This window comes from Delphinus delphis, chromosome 9 (genome assembly GCF_949987515.2).
Source record: "Delphinus delphis chromosome 9, mDelDel1.2, whole genome shotgun sequence".
NCBI classification, from domain to species: domain Eukaryota; kingdom Metazoa; phylum Chordata; class Mammalia; order Artiodactyla; family Delphinidae; genus Delphinus; species Delphinus delphis.
This window is the reverse complement of record NC_082691.1, coordinates 59,009,821-59,022,332: the sequence shown is the minus strand read 5'-3', so window position 1 is coordinate 59,022,332 and position 12,512 is coordinate 59,009,821.

Here is a 12,512-nt window from a genome sequence, read left to right as displayed (position 1 = left end):
AAGGATGCAGTGTGGTCTTGGAGGCCATTGAGCCTCACGGGAAGGCTGCCACTTCTGGTCAGCTCCTGGGGCCCAGGCTAAGGTTAAATTGCGCCGGCAGCAACCCGGTGGTGGAGCTCACAGAGCCCCGTGTGGTGTAGGCATCGCTTCTGCATGGGCAGCCTTCCCCTTCGGAAGCAGGGAGGGTTTTGGGCGCAGGGCGGTAAATCATGCTTTTGAAGGTCACTCAGAAACCTCTCCTGCTCTCCAGGCAAGGCCTTCACTTTCCCAGCGTTTGCCAGGCTTCCTCACTCTCTCTGCATCCTTAAGATAGTCCTATTTTGCTAAAAATATGTTAGCAACTGACATCTTGGAAAAGAATGAATGGAAGTCAGAGTTTGATGCTTTGCCTCTTAAAATTCACATCCAGTTTGCCAGACGGCAGGAGTGAGAATGATATTTGATGTGGACAGTTGGCCAAGCCACCCAGAGAGAGACCCCTGCTCATCGTCAGAGCCCTCACCGTGGAGCCACGTCTCCTAGCTGAGGAAACCGAGGTAATGTTCCCCTTCATGTGGATCGTCCCTCCCTGTTTCCTCCACATCCCTAGAAATCCTAGCTGTACATCATTAGAAATGTGATACCTAAGTGTTACATTTTCAATAATGTGCTCAATAATTATTCAATAATAATTGAATGGAATTCAATAATTATTCAATAATTATTGAATTCCATTATTGAATTAATAATAATTCAATAATTATTCCTTCAGCCCCCAAACGTGTCATTGCTGTATACTGTATAGAGCAGTATCCTTTGCTGTGTATTTACTGTGTTGGGATTTTTAATCAATTTTACCAAGTAATACATGCACCTAGTTATAAACTGAACATGTCCAAAACAATGTATGACAAAGAATAGGCTCCCTTCCTCTGCCCCTCTCCCCCCCCAGGCCTTTGTTTCCCCTGCACAAGGAGCAACCCCAGTTACTAGTTTTCCTGTGTCCTCCCAGAGCTAGTCTACATATATACCAGCCTGTGTGTGTGTGTGCGCGTGCGCCCACATGCGTATATATACACCGTATCCTTTTTGAACTTCAAGAGGTGGTACACTGTAAGCATTGTTTTTGCATATTATTTTTTTCACTCAGTAGAATATCTTGGAGTTTGTTTCATATCAGAATGATCTGCCTCATTCTGTGTGCCGTAATTTAACCAGTCCCTACTGCTGAAAAACTGTGTTGTTCTCACAGTTTTTCAGCAGTAAAAGATTTTTTTAAATGTTTTTAAAGATGTTTTTTAAAAGATTAAACTGTGTTATAGTCTTTTGAAATATAAACTATAGAGAATATTCTTGTGCATAGTTCTTTGGGTACAATAGACGTATCTGTGATTATATCTGTGAGTTAAAATCCTACTCTTAGATTGCTGAGTCAAAAGGCATATGTATTTTAAATTGTGACTGTAATGTTCTACATGTTTGCCCGCCTGACAGTGTATCGGGGGTAAGGGTTAAAGTATGACTAAGAGACATGTTATTAAAATAGCACTGAAAAGGGTGTTAAAGCAACTTCACACTGCACTGAAGAAGTATGGAGCTCTCCGCATGTAAACGACCCTCAGAAAGCTTCTGTTGCAAGAGAACAATAACAGCATTTATCAGATCCTTAAACTACATGTCAAGCATTGTGCTTGATACACACGATTTCATTTTACCCTTAGACTACCCCATGCAGAGTGATCTTCATCCCTCCTTTCAGGATGAGGGGACTAAAGCATAGAGAAGTTAAGTAACTCACCTACCACACTAATCTGTGGCAGAGCAAGGATTTGAACCCAGGCTGTGTGACTCCAGAGCTTGGCTCTCAACCCCCTCGCTGCCCTGCCTTATATAATAAATAACGTGGGACACAGAGACACTCACTCTGTCTGTGTGTACTAACGCTGCAGGAGCATTCCAACAAATACCGTCTGTGAACAGAGTTCAGCCTCAGTAACACAAAATAAGGACAATGCTTATCCCAGTTGTGCTCATCCTGGTGGCCAAACCTTGAATGTAATAGTTAGGTTAGGCGTACACATTGGACCTCCCAGGTCCAGGTGTCCACACAGTGTGGGTTACAGACTCTGAGTGTGTTCTTTCATTCAGGGCCTGTGCTCTGGATCCACCTCCACCGCTCTCCACACCGCTCTGTACCTGGAAAAGCGGGCCTCCAGGGGCTGCCTGGCCCAGACTTCCTGCCCTCTGGCTTCTGGTTTGCTTTGGCCGAAGGGAGGTACTGGCAGGAGATCAAAGGGCAGGAGTTGAGAAAGGTCACGGTATTTATCCCCCTGGCTCCTTCCTTCCAGGCTGCAGTCTAAGGCATCTTAAATCTTGACATCTGCTTCTTGCCTCCAGTCACTAAATCTCAGATATTGCTTCTGCAGTTCTCTTTAAGAGGTCTTTTCAAACTGAGACTTTGATTTCTTTGGAAGACTCTGTTTCCCTCTAACATGCTTTGCAAAATTCTGGCTCTGCCAGCAGAAGTCCTCTGTCTCTCTCTAAACTGCATGTGCGTGTCTCCATCCTCTCAAGAAGAACCAGACACTATGACAATAGAAGTGTTGTTTGCTCTGCACACTATGACAATAGAAGTGTTGTTTGTGGAAACTCCTTTTGCTGGAATCACTTCTTTCTTGTAACAGGGGTAGCTCGCCCTCACCTTCACTTTGTTCAGGCACAACTATCCTGTGCAAAGCCATTACCTGGCCCCTCATGAAGGCTTCTCTGGGTGTTACTCTCTAATCACTTCACAGCAGATTGCATTTTCAAAGATGGATGCAGTAATATCTCCTATCCCCATGCTCTTCTGCAATGTGACCTTGACAGTCTTCCCATCAAGAGGTGGGATTTTTGTCCCTCTCTCCCCCTGCTTGGATATGAGTAAGCTTGTTGTTGTTTCCGTCAATGGAGTGTGGCAGAAAGGATTCGTTGTGACTTCTGAAACAGGGTCAAAAGGCCAGTTGGCTTTGATCTGGTCTTCTTGAAATGCTCGCTCTTCAAAGGTCCCCTCTTGGGACCCTTCGTCTCAGAACTTAGCTAGCAGACTGTGAGAAGCCCAAGGGCAGTAGTCCAGCCCACAGTCCCAGTTGAGCCAGCCTTCCACCTATCCCAGCTCAGGTAGCAGACAAGGGAGTGAAGAGCCCATGTGGGAGATAGATCCTCCAATTCCAGCAATTCCAGCCCCTCGTAGTCCAAATCTTCCCAGATGAGGCCCCAGACATGGTAGAGCAGAGAAGAAGCATCCCCACTGTGGCCTTTCCAATACTTGATCCCTGGGATCCATGAGCATACTACATGGTGGTTGTTTTGCACCACTAAGTTCAGGGAGGTTTGTTATGCAGTCATGGTAAGTGGACCATGTTGTGTGCCGCTGTGTGGTTACCTGGTGATGGGAGCAGCTGATTTGTTCAGAAATGCACAGCCCCCAGGAACCAAACTTTAAACAACAGACCCTCTCCACTTCTATTTTAGAAGGAGGGGAGATAACGGAAGTTTGGCTTTTTCTCCAAACATCGATTCAGTGATTTGAGAACAAGTATGGGTATTTAAAATCAAGGGATGCTATAAACATTCGATATACTGCTCAAATTCCAGTGCTACTTTTGTAATGTGGGGTTGCAGGTTTTCCTCCTTGGCTGCAATTGTCTCTAATCTTGCAGCCATCTGTACCTGCTACGATGAAAGTAGAACACCCCATGCCTTCTCTCCCCGGTCCCTGCTCAGATTACATGCTTATATTAGGTTGAACCGTATGAAATTGCCATTTTGTAGGTCATAAATGGTTAAATCTCAGCAATTTCATGTGGTTCAACCTAATGCTATCCTCCACATCTATCACTGAATTGTATTCTGCGGTTTCAACCTAAATGGGACTTGCTCTCTGCTTTCCTTTCCTGCCCCACTCCACCTAAATTGGATTATTCTGTATCACAGCATCTTGTCCTTTCCTCCAGAACATTCATCACAATTCGTAATTACATATGTGTTTATTATTTAATGTCTAATAGCCCAACTAGACTTATGTAAACGCCACGAGCGCTGCACATGGTTGTTTCCCAGCCCCTGGCATGGGGCCTGGCACATCATAGCCACTCAATAAATGTCAGCTCAATTAATGTATATACAATGTGGCTCTCTTCATACGCAGGCAATGTTTTTATTCTGTTGCCAGAGTATCCTGAAAACACTATGGTCCCTGTCATTGCATTTGGATCTGAATGTAAGCTCCTAGAGCAATGAATGGTTTCTGATCCTGACTGTCCATTAGAAACACCCGGAAAGATTTTAGAAAATGCTGAGGGGCCTGTCCTCAAATCAAAGTCTCCAAGGAACGGGGGCGAGCCCAGGCATGGTTGAGAAACAGTTTTGGAAGACAGAGACCCCATCTACAGAGATCTCTATGCCCGGTGCTGTGAAATCATGACGCTTTCTTGCTGTTGCCCCAGTGGTCAAGCTTCAAACCCCAATCAGGTAATTTTGTTCTCAGTCCCAGTTGCCTTCTTTGGGCACATTAGATGTTGCCACCAACCAGTAAGCTTTTGAGAACCAATCAAACTTATTTTGCAAGCACCTTTTTCAGTGGTTGTACCAAGGGGTGGCTTTAGCTTTTCCATAGCCTCAAACAGAGCCCCAAATCCACCCCAAATAAACATGAAGTCTAAATTAAGAGAGTGTGTGCTTCTAAGCAGACTCTCTAACCTCTCCTTCCAACAGTACTCCCATGCTTAGGCCCTTCCCGTAGAGAAATTCTCAAGCCATTGCATAATTTCCTTTCCTATCTTTTCAACCCTTAGGATTTTCCATAAGTCACTGTTTAAGGGGAATCCACCCCCCCCCCATCTAACCTTCTTTCTGTCCTTCCACATCCATTTGAATACTGAATACCCACTGTGTAGCCTTTCTGCATGCCCAGGACCAGGTCTTACCCATTAGAGGGCATACCAACCTGAATAGGGCTTAGTTCCGCCCCCAATAAGCTCACATAATGAGAAATTGAAACAAAGTGATATGTGCTGTTTTAACAACTTGTAAAAGGTGTCATTGGGACACACTAAGGAAGATGATTAGTTATTGGTAGGAGGAATAAAGGAAGGCTTCACAGAGGTGGTATTAACTGGACATTGATAAGCAGGAGTCCACTGGGCTGGAGGCAAAATGGGCAAGTGACAGGTGTCTGGGCAAATGCGAAACCTAAAGAATCAGAATAAACCCAACAGTCCTGGATGTAAGCAAAATAAATCAAGCAGTAGATAGGTACACATCAACCCTCTATCCTGAATGTGGCCTCAGACCACAGAGGGCCCTCTCCTCGTCTCCTAAGAGCAAGACATGTGCATTTGTTACTCACAGTCACACAAAACAAATCCCATTTTCGTAAGCTTTATTGATTCACCGTGCTGTTTACAGCTACTGATTTTATATACTCTTCTCATCAAACTGCAAGTTGATTATTTCACTTCATACATATTGTAGTAATTAGACTGCTTACTTTAACGGCATGATAGGTTTTGTACCCTTTGCCAGTGACACTGCTGACAAAGCAGTTTATCTCACTTTACTGCATGGTTTTATTAATTCTTCCACAGCCAACTGAGCTCTTTCTCTTGGGAATTGCCTGGGAGGCAGAAAGTCTTATTTCTGTCCCACTTTGGTATTCCTAGGGCTGAGCAGAATTTTGAATTGGTCTCACTTTCCAGTAAGTTCACCCTGCCTGGTTCTGAGTCAGGGTTTGTTTTGGTTATCTACTGCTGGAAAGCAAACCACACCAGCACTTGATGGCTTAAAATAACAACAGCCGTTTACTGTCTTTCACATTTCTGAGCGTTAACCAGGCTCAGCTGGATGTTTCTTCTGCTCTGTGTGGTGCTGGGTGGGGACTTCACCAGGGTGGAACTTCTCAGTTGCCTCACCAGTGTGCTTGGCAGTTGGCACTGGCTGGTGGCTGGACGCTCATCTGGGACTGTTGACCAGAGCACCTTAGTTCTTCTCCATTCAGTTTTTCCACTATTCCTCATGGCATAGTCTGGATTCCAAAAGGGAGCATTTCTCGCACACAAGAGAAACTGCAGGCCTCTCCAGGCTCAGCCTTGGAAGTTACACAGTGTCACTTCTGCTGCTTTCTATTGGATGAGGAAAGTCAGAGGGCCAGCGCAGACTCAGGGTAAAGGATATAGATCCACCTCTTAATGAGAGGAGTGGCAAAGAACTTGCAGCCATGTTTAATGCACTATAGGTATTTTCTCTAGAGATCAATTTGCTTGCTGAGGACACAGTATACCACAAAATGTATCTCTGACATTGCCCAATTGTTTCACAAATGTACAAGTCTACTGCATTTCTTAAAAAATCAACTCAAAGGCCAGCACCATCCCCTCCTTTTTCATACACATCTTACTGTGATGGAGAATAATCAGGCTCAGGAACTATGCTTCTGTTTACTCTTCTGGCTCACTGATATTGATGACCACTGTTAAATAAAAGCATGCTTGCATTTCACTTTTTCATTTATATTTCGTCATTTTGCATTTTTGGTTGAATAATACTTCTATATCCTATTTTTTAAATTAATTTATTTATTGTTGGCTGCATTGGGTCTTCATTGCTGCACTCCTGCTTTCTCTAGTTGCTGCGAGCGGGGGCTACTCTTCATTACGGTGCGGAGTCTTCTCATTGCGGTGGCTTCTCTTGTTGCGGAGCACGTGCTGTAGGCGCACGGGCTTCAGTAGCTGTGGCTCGAGGGCTTTAGAGCGCAGGCTCAGTAGTTGTGGCACCGGGCTTCGTTGCTCCGTGGCAGGCATGTGGGATCTTCCCGGCCCAGGGCTCAAACCCGTGTCCCCTGCACTGACAGGCGGATTCTCAACCACTGTGCCACCAGGGAAGCCCTAGAGCTCTTTTTTGATTCCAGTTCAGAAAGGATACAGAAGTGGGCTTACCTGGTGGCACAGTGGAGCTGGGAAAGGGGGACTGGGGCAGACTGGGAACAGCATTGAATGCCACATTTTGGTCACGTTTACTTAAGTGGTGGTGAGGGAGCAAAAGGTTTTTAATAAGCAACCGATGCCGTCTTGAATGGTAATGTCTTTGGCAATGTTGTGTAGGAATTGGAAGAACGTGTTTCAGGAAACAACCTATAGAAGAAACACACAAAGATAAGAATGGGCAGCACATTCAAATATTCACAAATGGGCCAGTATTGCTAGGGAAGTGGAGGTGGCCTGGGAAAGCCAGTGGCAGCTCACGAGGCCGTGGCAGATGTGTGCCTAGGCACCCTCCCTTTGGTCCCCAATCTCCTGTCTGGGCGCCTAGGGCCCCCAGTGCGTGTCTCTGTACCCCATGGTTTCTCCTGCCCATGGTGTCATAACATGATCGGACTTCCTTCCCAGGCTACCAGTCCTTCTTGGCTCTTCATATGCTCCGTGCACGTGGGGCTCCTTGTCAGAGCCCTTGTCAGATACATTTCCTCTGCCATGCTGCCCCATGGCACATCTACCTCCTGATAAGCCCCTGACCCCTTGTCTTGTGGGAGTAGAGGGCTCACAGAGCCCCTGGCTGCTTTAACTTTCAACTTCTGAGGAAAAAACCCAAAACAACCCAGAGTTAAGATCTCAAAGCCCTTTATAGTCTGTTAAATTGTGTGCAAACAGTATTATTGCCATCATTATGAGTTCCAGAATTCTGCAAATCCTTGGTGGTCAGGAGCCTGTGTGTTTTTCATTTCCTCTAAGGCACTTGGCATGGTCCGTTGGTGGTATATATGTTCTCAGTAAGTAATGATGGTAATGAATAGTGATAATGTATAGTTTATTTAATCTCTGTGCTTACCCTTTCCAAGCATCGGGGTAATTTTTCTTCCAAACATTGGGGTCTGTGGACAATTTTAAGAGGTGCACTGAGGTTCAAGAGTTCTTTATTGATCCTTTTCTTTCCATTTTGGAATTTTAATAAAACAGCCACTGGCCATTAAAGCCCGCATATCATGAGAGTGTAGGAACGAAATTAAAGATGAGAAATTATTGGGACAAGGAGATACCACTTCATGCCCATTAGGATGGCTATAATTAAAAAGACAGGTAAAAACAAGTGTTGATGAGGATGTGGAAAAATTAGAAACTTCATACATTGCTGATGGAAATGTAAAACGGTGCTTTTGAAAATTTGTCAGTTCCTCAGAATGTTTAACATAGAGTTATCATTTAACCCAGAAATTCCTAGAGATGTATCCAGGAGAATTGAAAACATATTCACACTAAAATTGATACATAAATGTTCTCTAAAGTATGAGTGATAGTAGCCAAAAAGCGTAAACAATCCAAATGTCCAACTGATGAATGGGTAAGTAAACGTGGTACATACATGCAAGGGATTATTATTCTGCCATAAAAAGGAATGAACTTCTGATACATGCTACACCATGGATGAACCTTGAAATAATTATGCTACATTAAAGAAGCCAGTCAGAGAAGACCACATATTGTATGATTTTGTTTATATGAGATGTTCAGAAAAGGCAACTCCATAGAGACAGAAGGTAGAATAGTGGTTGCGTACGACTGTATGTCAGGCAGGGAGGGAGATGGGACAGTGACCGCTAAGGAGTATGGGTTGTACTGGGAGGTGATGAAAATGTTCTAAAATTGATTGATGGTTACATAACTCCCTAAATATATTAAAAACCATTGAATTTTAAGTGGATGAATTGCATGAAGTGTAAATTATATCTCAGTAAAGCTCTTTCTAAAAAATAATTAGTGTGAAGAGAGATTTATAAGCATTTCAACCCTTGTTAGTGTTCACCTATCTTCTAGTTCTGACCATCCCTCCATGATGACCTCCTCAACTCTGAGAGTAAAGTTGTGACTCCTGCTACAACTCTTTCCCTGTCCCTGCAAGGGACAGTAACTGTGGTTCGTATCCGACTCTTAGACTTCCTTCCTTCCTGAGTACTCCGTGGGCCATCCCCTACTTCTGCAGCATTAGCCCTGGTCCCTCAGGCTCTATAAATCACACTCGCCATTCTTCCTGCTAACTTTAAAGTGATCTGAGATACTTTGTATAAAGGATGAGGCAGCATATAAAAATAACTAGTATTGTACTGATTTTTCTCATCTGGTGGTTTGGGGGAAACATATTTGTAAAATTCTAGCAAATGTGAGAAGCCACAGAAAATTGCCTCTCATTCAGGTGGAGAAGCTAGATTTTTAATTTTGTTTTATTGATCAGTGAGGTAGGTACAATGATATTTTACTTCATAGTTTTCCTGCAGCAGCGACATTCACCCATCCTGCTGCAACTGCCAGGCCAACTTAGCTAGCGGGCCATTCTATGTGTGCCAGAGGCAGCCGTGGAAAAGGCAGGGATTCCTGGGCTGGCAGCTCCATCTCCCCAAAGTGCAAATGCAACCTGAAGTATATGACTTACTAAGGGAGCACTTTGTTACAGACAAGTTGGAAGAGTCTGTTTGACAGCTGAAGTCAGACCATTTTGATTTTTACATAAAAATAGTTAAACATCGCTTTGACAGGTTTATTCTAATTTGGTAAAGGCAATAATTTTATGGGATGGTAACTGTTTCCTTGCAGTCCTGATTCCTGCTGTTACTCTTGCATTTTCTTCTAATTGGCAGATTGATGGGCTCCCAAGAGTTTGCTCAAAAACCATCTGAGAAGAAGAAAGACCAATCAGAGGAGCTTGCCTTCTCTCCTGAAAGATGAGTTCTAATAGTGTGGGTGAAGGGGCTATTTTTACACACATTTTACAAATGATTTCTGGCATACTCATGGACTTTTTACCTAAATTTAATTTGTATGAAAGTAATAAATGTGCTTAGTTTAAAAGTCCAATACTACTACAAGACTTTGAAAGAAAAACAGCAACCCTGTCCCCAACTGATCCCCTCCCCCAATTTCTTCTTCCATGAGAGTCCAGGAAATTCCTTTCATCTCTTTAGCTGTACCTCCTGTTATTTACCTTCATATTTCTAAATGACAATATTATACTGCTATTTGTTTTTCAGTTACAGCTACTACCCATTAACCTCCTGTCGTGGAAATGAGAATTCAGCTCTCATGCTCCTCTACCTTGTCATCCTTGAAATTCCTTTTTCTTCTCTTCTCTGTTGGATCCTCTAATTTTTGTTTATTTGTTGTGACTGATGTTGTTAATCTCATGTCTTGCTCTTTCTTAACTACCTTGTTTTGGTGGAGCATATCCTCCAGGAACTTTTTGAAAAGTGACACATGGGAAATTCCCTGGCAGTCCAGTGGTTAGGACTCGGTGCTTTCACTGCCGTGGCCCCGGGTGGCCCAGGTTCAATCTCTAGGCGGGCAACTAAGAACCTGCAAGCCTCGAGGCACGGCCAAAAAAAAAAAAAAAAAAACAAAGTGACACATGGAAGATACATTTTGAGATCTTGTCCTTTTTTGCCATCATATTTGATTGAAAGCTTAGCTGGGTATGAGATTCTAGCTTGGAAATTATTTTCTCTTAGGACCTCAAAGGCATTATTCCATTGTCTTCTAACTTCTGGTACTGCTACTGAAGAGTCTGATACCATCCTGCTTCTGCATGTGATCTGTTATCTGTCCTCTCTGTCTCTGTCTCTCAGAGCTTTTATTCTTTATCCCCAGAAATCTATAATATCTTTGATATCTATCAATATCATTGTTGTGGGTTATTTTCATTCATTGTGTTGGGCCTTTGTGGAGCTCATTCAATCTGAAAAATATCCTTCGGGAAAGTTTTCTTATGTAATTTCTTTGATAGCTCCCTGGTCTGTTTTATTTGTTCTATCATCTTTCAGAAATTAGACTTCCTGAATTGATTCTCCAGCTTTCTCTTCTCCATACTTTTCCCTATTTATACTATTTTCTGGAAGAGTTAGTCAATTATCTTCCAATTCTGTTACATTAAAAATTTCTGTTATCATGTATTTAATTTCCAAGAGCTTTCTATTGTACACTGGATATTCCTCTTTTCTAGCATCTTGCTATTTCCCTTCCTCTCTGAAGATAACAGTCATTATTCCCTGAAGTTTTGCCCTGATCCCTGCGTTGCCTCTGTGTCCTTTACCATACTTGCATCGTGGGACAGATAACTCAGTGTGCAGCTCCAACATGGCTTGAGCCAAATTAACATGAAGAAATCATTATTGAAATTTTCTTCTTTTTGTTTCTGGAGATACTGCACCATACTGAGTCTCTTCCTAATATATTTGACCCCTCCTCTCTCCCTTCAATGCATCCTCTTCTCTCCTTCTTTAATCGAGGGACCATCATTTGATGGATCTGCTACTCTTCTGTTTCTAAATTTAAAAAGAAAAGACCCCCAACTCGGAGCTTTCCTTATTCTCATAGGTTCAACTAGTAGCTCTGTGTGAATCTATAGTGCTTCAATCTCTATTTCCAAACTGTTTCGTACACGAGACCTGGTTCTATATGTCTACTGCCTATCAGACATTTCCCTTTGAAGATTCTGACACAGTTCAAATGCAACATGTTTGCACCAAACTAACATCAAACCAATTTTCCACAGAATGAATGTCTGCTCCCAGTAGCATCTCCTTCACTCAGCCTCTCAGACTTGAAACTTGAGAACCAGTCAGTCTTACCTTTAATCTCAATAGCTGGCAACACTCAGCTGATGCTTACTCAGAATTTGGGAGTGTTCTACGTACTAGAGACTGTGGTGAGGTTAATGCTATGACAGGTTTAGGTCATGGTCTCTGCTCAAGGTGTTACAGTCTGTGATCTGGAAGTGCATGAGACTCAAGTTAGGGGTGTGTCTAGGCATCTTCTAGATCACTACTGTTGCAGGCTGGGCTCTCCAGGAAGCAGACTCTGAGGTGGAGATTAATGCACAGAAAGTTTGGGGGCGGTGCTCGTGAGGTCAACACCCGAGTAAAGGAAGAGAAAGAAGCAGGAGTGGGCAAAGGGAAAAGTTGAGCTGTGCTGTCTTTGTGGCGGCCTCAGCAGACAGACGCTAAGGAGAGTTCAGAAGCTGAGACAGCAACTCTTCCTAGAAGGAACCAGAGCTTTATATTTCCATGGACCAGTCATTGGATGCAGGCGACCTTAGGAAAGGGGCTGACCTTGGACAAAGCAGCTCCCTTTCTGAGAGGCAATCCCCGAGGGCTTTCTGTCAGCAGTGGGGAGAGTCACACCTTCATCCCCGAAGGGACATGTGGCTTGTGGTGCTGCTTCCCGGCATCCACGAGACCTGTGGACTTAAGCATAGTCTTGGTCACCTCAGAGGTAGATAACAAATAGGGGTTGGTTGACTGAGTAAAGAATTCAGAAAGAATGAGGTAATCTTTCATTCATTCATTGTATTTCATGCCAACTGAACCCACTCAGGCTGCATTAGGTATTAAAGATAAAATGATAAAATTCACAGGCTCAGCCTTAAATAAGCTTGCAGTCTGGTAGGGACTACCAAAAAGTAAGCAAATACTATAATACCATGAGAATTATAAAACAGAGGATTATGGACTAAAA